The sequence below is a fragment of the Dama dama genome, chromosome X, assembly GCF_033118175.1.
Source record: "Dama dama isolate Ldn47 chromosome X, ASM3311817v1, whole genome shotgun sequence".
NCBI classification, from domain to species: Eukaryota; Metazoa; Chordata; class Mammalia; order Artiodactyla; family Cervidae; genus Dama; species Dama dama.
This window is the reverse complement of record NC_083714.1, coordinates 68,095,318-68,105,005: the sequence shown is the minus strand read 5'-3', so window position 1 is coordinate 68,105,005 and position 9,688 is coordinate 68,095,318. Positions and strand designations below refer to the sequence as shown.

The 9,688-nt window shown below is 35.7% G+C and overlaps 1 non-coding gene across 1 annotated transcript; it reads right to left on the bottom strand.

The window, feature by feature from the left end:
* Positions 1-369: 369 nt before the first annotated feature.
* On the bottom strand, positions 370-476 carry LOC133053202 (U6 spliceosomal RNA). The gene has a single exon (XR_009692137.1). It is a non-coding gene; the product is annotated as a U6 spliceosomal RNA (small nuclear RNA).
* Between the last annotated feature and the right edge of the window lie 9,212 nt (positions 477-9,688).

Genomic DNA, 9,688 nt, shown 5'->3' with positions numbered 1-9,688 from the left:
CCTTGAAAATCATCTACAATTACAATGAATTTCACCAGAGAAGTGACAACAACTTCCTGAACTGTCAGCTTCATATTGCTATTGCTCAGATAAATAATTCAAAGAGAAGTGAGCCTACACATTGATTCGAGGACAATCTTTTTACTCATAAACATGCACTCAGGTTCAGTTATGACAGATAAGCACTTGGCTGTTTTCCATTTGGAAGATTATAGCACCATCATATTTCACTTGATTAAATAGCCAAGCCTAGGCTCCCATTATACAGAATATCCTAGTTATGGTACCTCCCTGAAGCTGTATCCATTTTGAATTAGATTGAATTGAACAAGACTAATTTCAGACTTTTTTTTTTCTTTTTTTTTTTTTTTAAATATGGAACACTTCACGAATTTGTGTGTCATCCTTGCGCAGGGGCCATGCTAATCTTCTCTGTATCGTTCCAATCTTAGTATATGTGCTGCCGAAGCGAGCACCAGACTTTTGAAAATACCATTTTCCTTTTTCCTTTTTCCAGACACCTTCTTCTGCTCCAACTATTTTTACAGCCTCTAGCTTCACTTGAAACATTACTTCCAAAGTGCCAAATACATGCTGCTGGTATTCATTTCTCCCTTAGAACAGAAAGATTGGTAGTGCCACCCAGAACGTGTTAAAAATGTGTTAATGCAGGTAATTCTCAACAATATCCATGTAAGAAAGTGAACCTATTTATATAGGGGAAAAAATCTAGTGAAAGCAATGGGGCTGATCTAAAAGTTTTGATGATGAAGAATTATTAAAGGACATTATTTTATTTGGTAATCCACACATACATTGGTTGTATTAGGAAGACCTTAGTTCTTCAAGTAATTTATATTTTATCAAATTAAATCCTTTAATAAGAAATCACTGAATTTAATAGTGATGTTTTCATTTTCAGTATTTCAAATGAATACTAAAGCATTTCTTTTTTAAAAAAAGATCTCCCTTCTCAACCCCCATCCCATCCCTCTAGGTCATCACATAGCACCAGGCTGGACTACTTAGCAACTATCCACTAACAATCTGTTTTACACATGAGAGTGTATATATGTCAATACTACTCTCTCAATTCACCCCACCCTCACCTTCCCCCACTGTGTCTGCAAGTCCATTCTCTGCTAGGTTAATCAGTACCATTTTCTAGGTTCCATGTATATGTGTTAACATACGATATTTGTTTTTCTCTTTCTGACTTACTTCAGTCTGAAAAAGAGGCTCTGAGTTCATCCACCTCACTACAAATCACTCAAATTCATTACTTTTTATGGGAATAAAATTGAAAGCATTTTCTCTAGGACCAAGAACAAGATAAGGGTGCCCATTCTCACCACTATTATTCAATAAAGTTTTGGAAGCCCCAGCCATGACAATCAGAGAAGAAAAAGAAATAAAATGAATCCAGATTGAAAAGAAAGAGTAACACTCTCACTGTTTGTAGATGACATTATACTACACATAGAAAACCCTAAAAATACCAGCAAAAAAAACTACTAGCACTAATCAATGAATATAGTAAAGTTGCAAGAAATAAAATTAATACACATAAATCTGTTGCATTTCTATACACTAACAATGACAAATCCGAAAGAGAAATTAAAGAAGCAATTCACCATTGCAACATAAAGAGTGAAATACCTAGGAATAAATCTACTGGAAGAGACAAACCACCTGTATGCAGAAAACTATGACACTGATGAAAGAAATCAAACAGATGGAGAGATATACCATGTTCTTGGATTGGAAGAATCAATGTTGTGAAAATGACAATATTATCCAAAGGACAAAAACAGAAAGTTACAGATAATTTGAGATACATGCTAACATTCATATACCACAAACACACATATACACACACACAACTACTGGCCTATAGCTATTTTTTCCACTTCCTTTAAAACTTGGAGAATTTCATACTAGAGCTAATCAATGAATAAAGTCACAGGATATAAAAGTAATACACAGAAATATCTTGCATTCCTATATGCTAATGATGAAAAATCAGAAAGAGAAATTAAGGAAACAATCTCATTCACCATTGCAAAGAAAAGAATAAAATACTTAGGAATAAATTTACCTGAAGAAACAGAAGACCTGTATACAGAAAACTATAAAATACTGATGAAAGAAATCAAAGATGACATAAATAGATGGAAAAATATACCATGTTCTTAGATTGGAAGAATCAATATAGTGAAAATGAGTATACTAGCAACAGCAATCTACAGATTTAATGCAATCCCTATCAAATTATCAATTGTTCTTTTTCACGGAACTAGAACAATAACAACAACAAAAAAAAAAATCACTATTTGTATGGAAACACAAAAGGACCCCAAATAGCCAACGCAATCTTGACAAAGAAAAAGGAAGCTAGAGGAACCAACCTCCCTGACTTCAAATTATTTCTCAAAGTTACAGTCATCATGACAGTATGGTACTGTCACAAAAACAGAATTATAGGCCATTGGAACAAGATAAAAATCCCAGATATAAACCCACACACCTATGGACACCTTATCTTTGGCAAAGGAGGCAAGAATATACAATGGAGAAAAGACATCCTCTTCAATAAGTGGTGCTGGGAAAACTGGACAGATATATGTAAAAGGATGAAATTAGAACACTTCCTAACATTATACACAAAAATAAACTCAAAACAGACCAGAAACAATAAAGCTCTTAGAGGAAAACATAGGTAGTACACAGCAAGAACCTCCATGACCCACCTCCTAGAATAATGGAAACAAAAACAAAAATTAACAAGTGGGAACTAATAAAAGCTTTTGTACAGCAAAGGAAACTATAAACAAGGTGAAAAGACAACCCTTGGAATGGGAGAAAATAATAGCAAATGAAACAACTGACGAAGGATTAATCTCCAAAATATATAAGTAGCACATACAGCTCAGTATCAGAAAAGCAAACAACCCAATCAAAAAATGGGCAGAAGATCTAAACAGATATTTCTCCAGAGAAGACATACAGATGGCCAATAATCAGTTGAAAAGATGCTCACCATTGCTCTTTATTAGAGAACTACAAATCAAAACTGCAATGAGGTATCACCTCACACCAGTCAGAATAGCCATCATCAAAAAATCTACAAACAATAAATGCTGGAAAGAGTGTGGAGAAAAGGAACCCTCCTACACTGTTGATGGGAATGTAAACTGATACAGTCACTATGGTAAACAGTGTGGAAATTCCTTTAAAAACTAGGAATAAATCTTCCATATGACCCAGAAATTCCACTACTGGGCGTATACCTTGAGGAAATCACAATTCTAAAAGACACATGTATCTCAATGTTCATTGCAGAAATATTTACAATAGCCAATACATGGAAGCAGTTTAAATTATTTCTAAATAAAAGCTGATTTAATTTTTGTTTCAATAAATATTCCAAAGAGCTATGCAATATCTATGCAGAAAGAGAGAGAGAGATAATGAAAAGTTTCTATTTGTCAAGAGCATACTGAAGAATCTCCCAGAACTGGAAAGGCAACAGTCGACACTTTATTTGCAAACAGAGCTCTGAGATTTTTCAATAACATCAGTGTGCTCTTATGGTCAGTAATCTCCAAAAAATATACCTTGAAAAATTTTACTGCAAACACTCCCTACACCTGCCACATGCTGTTTGTTTGTTTGTTTTTAATGAGAAATGTGCTAAAATAACAGGACTTGCTTATCGGATCAGCCTACAGCTTCTAAAGACATTGACCGAGGATTGTACTTAATGGAAGTTACTAATTACCTGCAAAGGTATGGGATGTGTGTTCATTACCAGAATTTATTTACTACAGAATAAAAACTGACTGTTCACCTCAAGGAAGCCAAAGACGTTTGTTTTAAAAACCTCTTACTTGGGAATTTGGTTCAACAGTGAAGTAGATTCTAGCAACATGAATGAGAAGGGGAGGGAAGACATAAACACCAAATAAAAAAGCAGAAAGTTCCAACAAAAGATAACTGTTGAAAGATTAGCATTAATATTAAAAAAAGACTGATTCACAGATTCACTGACTAAACTCGACTATGAAAGTATTGTGGCACTTCTACCCCTTCATCATAAATAAACAGATATGTGACACATGGTTTAGTGCACCCTGGAAATATCAAAAATATCTGTGGAACTGACTAAATTAATTTTATTATATTAAACTATTGATAGTTCTTCCAAGGAAAGTGGAGAGACCTGATTGCTAATTGGATGTTAGTTAGGCAATGATGATTTGTCCTACAGCTATTGGATTTTGTTATCTCATGTTAAATTTATTAAAATAAACAGAGGAATATTGGACTAAAGTTTTAGGAGTTAAAAGAAGTGAGAGCGTTTTTGAACCTATGATATATTCTGAATTCAGTGTGTTAACTGCTTCATCACTTGACAGTCATGATATGGCAAATTAACTTAGAGAGGCACATGGAATTAAAATCAGCAGCACTGTAACATCCAAGTACATAATAGCATAAAATGATTGGTCTATACCATCGGTATACATTTTCTTGTAAGAACCTGGAAATATTTCAAGGCATAATGCTGTTATCTCAAAAATCCATCTCAAATGTCACCTTCTTTGTGAATGAAGCCTTTCTTGCAGTCTCCCTACAAAATGCATAAATAACAATAATTACATTTGTACTTTGTACATACATTTATTTTTTCCACTTAGGACACTATAAACTAAGTGTATAATATAATCTTTAACCTCTCCTTCTTTCCTATTAAGTTTTCTTTTACTCAGCCTTATATCTTCAGTACCCAGCATAGTACCTGGCCCATAGTAAACATTTAAAGCATATTTGATTAATGTAATCTGATATTCTCTTCTATGATCAATTAATTGACAAATTTTGGTCTCATTTACCATATAACAACTTCTTATACAATCTTCACCTCCAGTTCTGTACAAGGAAACCTGATAATTAGAATGCCGATCTTAGGGCCATTAGAGATTCTGTAAGTGCCTAAGAATTGGCAATTTTCACTCTTTTACATCTGACACACCCTGTACAAGATTTTTCTACTTAAAACTATTTCCATGTGCATAACCCATAAGGATATGTTTCAGCAAAACCATCTTCGCTGTGAATTACAGTGATTCTTCACAGTTTACTGTGTTTGTCTGGACTCTTTCTATTGAAAGGGACAGATAATTCATAGTGGCTTTAAAAAGAGATTGGGATTACTAGCTCGCATGAATGATAATTCAAGTACAAGTGGATTCAGGTCCTAAAATGGCATTATCAGGAAATTATCTGTTCTGTTCTCTTCAGTGTTGGCTTAATTTTCAACCAAGCATAATCCAAATTATAAAAAAGTAAACAAAACATCTCCAATATATACTATACCAGCTTGGCAATGTAAACAACAAAAGACCATTCTTTCCTAACAGTTCCAGTAAAGGGAATTTATATCTCTGTGATATTGACTACTCTAGGTACCTCATGTAAGTGGAGTCATATAATATTTGTACCATTTGTCTGGTTTATTTGATTTAGCATAAGGTTTCAAGGTCCACTCATGTTGTATCATGTATAGAATTCCATTTCTTTCTAAGACTGCATAATATTCTACTATACGTATATGTCACATTTTACTTAGCTATTCATTCACTAGTGGACATTTAGGTTGGTTCACATTTTGGGTATTGTGAATAACGCTCTTTTGAACGTTGGTGTACAAACTCTGTTCAAGTCCCTGCTTTCAGTTATTTCGGATCTATGTCTAGGAGCAGAATTGCTGGGTGATGGTTCTATGTTTAAATTCTTGAGGGACCACCAAACTTTTCCACAAATTCTGTACTGTTTTAAATTCGCACCAGCAACGCAAAAGGGTTCCAATTTTGCATCCTCACTGACACTTTTTATTTCTGGGTTGGTTTTTAATAATAACTATCCTTCCCTCATAGCTCAGTCAGTAAAGAATCTGCCTGCAATGTAGGAGAGCTGGGTTCAATTCCTGGGTCGGGAAGATCCCCTGGAGAAGGAAATGACAATCCACTCCAGTATTCTTGCCTGGAAAATCCCATGGACAGAGAAGCCTGGTGGGCTACAGTCCATGGGGTCGCAAGAGTTGGACACAACTTAGTGACTAAACCACCACCACCACCACATCCTAATGAATATGAAGTAGCACCTCATTGTGGTTATGATTTATATTTCCTTAATGATTAATGATGAATATCTTTTCATGGATGTATTGGCCATTTGTATATCTTCTTTGGAAAAATGTCTATTCAAGTCAATTGCCCATTTTTAAATTAGGTTGTTCATTTTTCTTGTTGAGTTGTAGTTCTTCATATGTCTTGGATATTCATATCTTATTAGATACGTGATTTGCATATATTTCCACCCATTCTGTGGGTTGCCTTTACACTTTGTTGATAGTGCTCTTAGATGTACAGAAGTTTTTTATATTGATGAAATTTATCTAATTTTTCTTTCGTTGTTTGTGTTTTCAGTGTCATATACAAGAACTCTTTGCCAAATCCAACACCATGAAGCTTTTTCCCTACATGTTTTACAAACATCCACATTTTTGTGTAACCATCACCATCATTCATCTAAAAACTTAACCTTCCCAAATTGAAAAGTCATACATATTAAACAACAGTTTCCCATTCCTACTTTCTTCTAACTCTTGGCAACTACCATTCTAGTCTTCAGAGTCCTTTGAAATTTCATATGAACTTTAGGCTAAGTTTTTCTATTTCTGAGAAACATCACTGGGATTTTACTTAGCATTTAATTGAATATGTAGATTGATTTGAGAGATATTGTCATCTTAAAATATTATTCTTTATAATCTATGGCTGTGTTTTCATTTATTTATAACTTTAATTTCTTTCTGCAATGTTTTGTGGTATCTAGTATATAAGTCTTTCGGCTCATTGTTTGAATTTATTATTTTTTATTCTAAGTAGAATTGTATTCTTCATTTCACTTTCAAATTGTTCAGTGTCTGTTGGGGTCCTTTAATGGACCAGAACCTGGTGGTCCAGAGTAGATGATAAGAAAGTGAAAGAAGGAAAGAGGCTAATATTTCCTGGGTTACACAGCTGGCCTTTGTGCTCCAGGGAATCAGCAAGAAATAGAGAGATAGAGAGAAAGAGAGGAAGAAAAGAAAGAAAGACACAGGGAACCAAGCTCTGATGGAGCAAAAGTGTTTTAATCAACATGGTGTGGGCATATACACTGTCTTACAAGGTAGTTATTCTCAACAAAGATAAAGATTAAAATTCCAGACTTACAAAACATAAGGTGATCCATATTAAAGGGAGAGAGAGTTGTAAACAATCACTTTTACCATATGGTTCATAAGAAGGAAGTGGGTACTTATCACCATATTGAAAAACTAAGGAAGGAAATGCCTGGATTCCTCAGCCCTGGGAGAGGCTTGCCTCTCCTCTTAATTCCTGAATATTCAGGAATTAATAAGGAACAGAGGATTCCTGACAGATCCAAAACAGCACACAGGAATCCTCCTGTTAAATTCTTCCTGACAACTGTCAGTGTACAAAACGCAACTAACTGTGTTTTGATGTTGTAACCTTCCATTTGGATGAATTTGCTTATTCTAATAATTTCTTTTCCTTGGAATCATTAGAGATTTATGTACAAGAGTTATGCAATCTAAGAGATGATTATACATTTTTTCCTTTCTAAAATGGATCATTTTCTTATTTTCTCGACAAACTGTTTTGTACAGAACTTGCAATACTGTATTTAATAAAAGTGACAGAAGCAGGCATCTTTGTCCTCTTCCTTATCTTGGTAAAAAGTTCTCAGATTTTCAATAGTGAGTGTGATACTAGCTGCAGGGTTTCATTGCTGTTGTTCAGTCACTCAGTTGTGTCCAACTCTTTGCCACACCATAGACTGCAGCACGCCAGGCTTCCCTGTCATCACCAACTCCTGGAGCTTGCTCAAACTCATGTACATTGAGTTGGTGATGCCATCCAACCATCTCATTCTTTGTCGTCCCCTTCTCCTCCTGCCTTCAATCTATCCCAGCATCAGGATCTTATCCAGTGAGTCAGTTCTTCGCATCAGGTGGCCAAAGTATTAGAGCTTCAGCTTCAGCAAGAGTCCTTCCAATGAATATTTAGGATTGATTTCCTTTAGGATGGACTAGTTGGATCTCCTTGCAGTCCAAGGGACTCTGAAGAGTCTCCTCCAACACCACAGCTCAAAAGCATCAATTTTTCAGCACTCAGCTTTCTTCACAGTCTAACTCTCACACCTATACATGAGCACTGGAAAAACCATAGCCTTGACTAGACAGACCTTTGTCAGCAAAATAATGTCGCTGCTTTTTAATATGCTGTCTAGGTTGGTCAAAGCATTTCTTCCAAGGAGCAAGTTTTTTTTTGTTTTTTTTTTTTTCATGGCTGCAGTCACCATCTGCAGTGATTTTGGAGCCCCCAAAAACAAAGTCTGTCACTGTTTCCACTATTTCCCCATCTATCTGTCATGAAGTGATGGGATCAGATACCATGATCTTAAGTTTTCTAAAAGTTGAGTTTTTAGCCAACTTTTTTATTCTCCTCTTTCACTTTTATCAGGAGGCTCTTTAGTTCCTCTTCGGTTTCTGCCATAAGGATGGTGTCATCTGCATATCTGAGGTTATTGATATTTCTCCTAACAATCTTGATTCCAACTTGTGCTTCATCCAGCATTCATCTGGCATTTTGCATGATATACTCTGCATATAAGTTAAATAAACAGAGTGACAATGTATAGCCTTGACTTATTCCTTTCCCAATTTAAACGAATCCATTGTTCCATGTCCGGTTCTGACTGTTGCTTTTTGACCTGCATACAGATTTCTTAGGAGTGAGTTCAGGTGGTCTGGTATTCCCATCTCATTAAGAGTTTTCCACAGTTGTTGTGATCCACACAGTCAAAGGCTTTAGCATATTCAATGAAGCAGAAGTAGAGGTTTTTCTGGAATTCTCTTGTTTTTTCTATGATCCAGTGGATGTTGGCAATATGATCGCTTCCTCTGATTTTCTAAATCCAGCTTGAACATCTGAAAGTTCTCAGTTTACATACTGCTGAAGCCTGGCTTAGAGAATGTTGAGCATAACTTTGCTAGCATGTGAAATGAATGCAATTTTGTGGTAGCTTGAACATTCTTTGTCATTACCTTTCTTTGGGATTGGAATGAAAACTGACATTTTCTAATCCTGTTGGCCACTGCTGAGTTTTCCAAATTTCCTGGCATATTGAGTGCAGCACTTTCACAGCATCATCTTTTAGGTTTTGAAATAAGAAAGTGAAAGAAAAGAAAATGAAAGTCGTTCAGTCGTGTCCAACCCTTTGTGATCCCATGCACTATACAGTCCATGAAATTCTCTAGGCCAGAATACTAGAGTGGGTAGCCTTTCCCTTTTCCAAGGAATCTTCCCAATCCAGGGATCGAACCCAGGTCTCCCACATTGCAGGCAGATTCTTTACAAGCTGAACCACAAGGGAACTGGAGCGGGTAGCCTATCCCTTCTCCAGGGGATCTTCCTGACCCAGGAATCAAACCGGGGTCTACTGCATTGTAGGCGGATTCTGCATTGTAGGTTTTGAAATAGCTCAACTGGAATTCCATCACGTCCACTAGCTTTGTTCGTAGTGATGCTTCACACTTGACTTCACACTCGAGGAT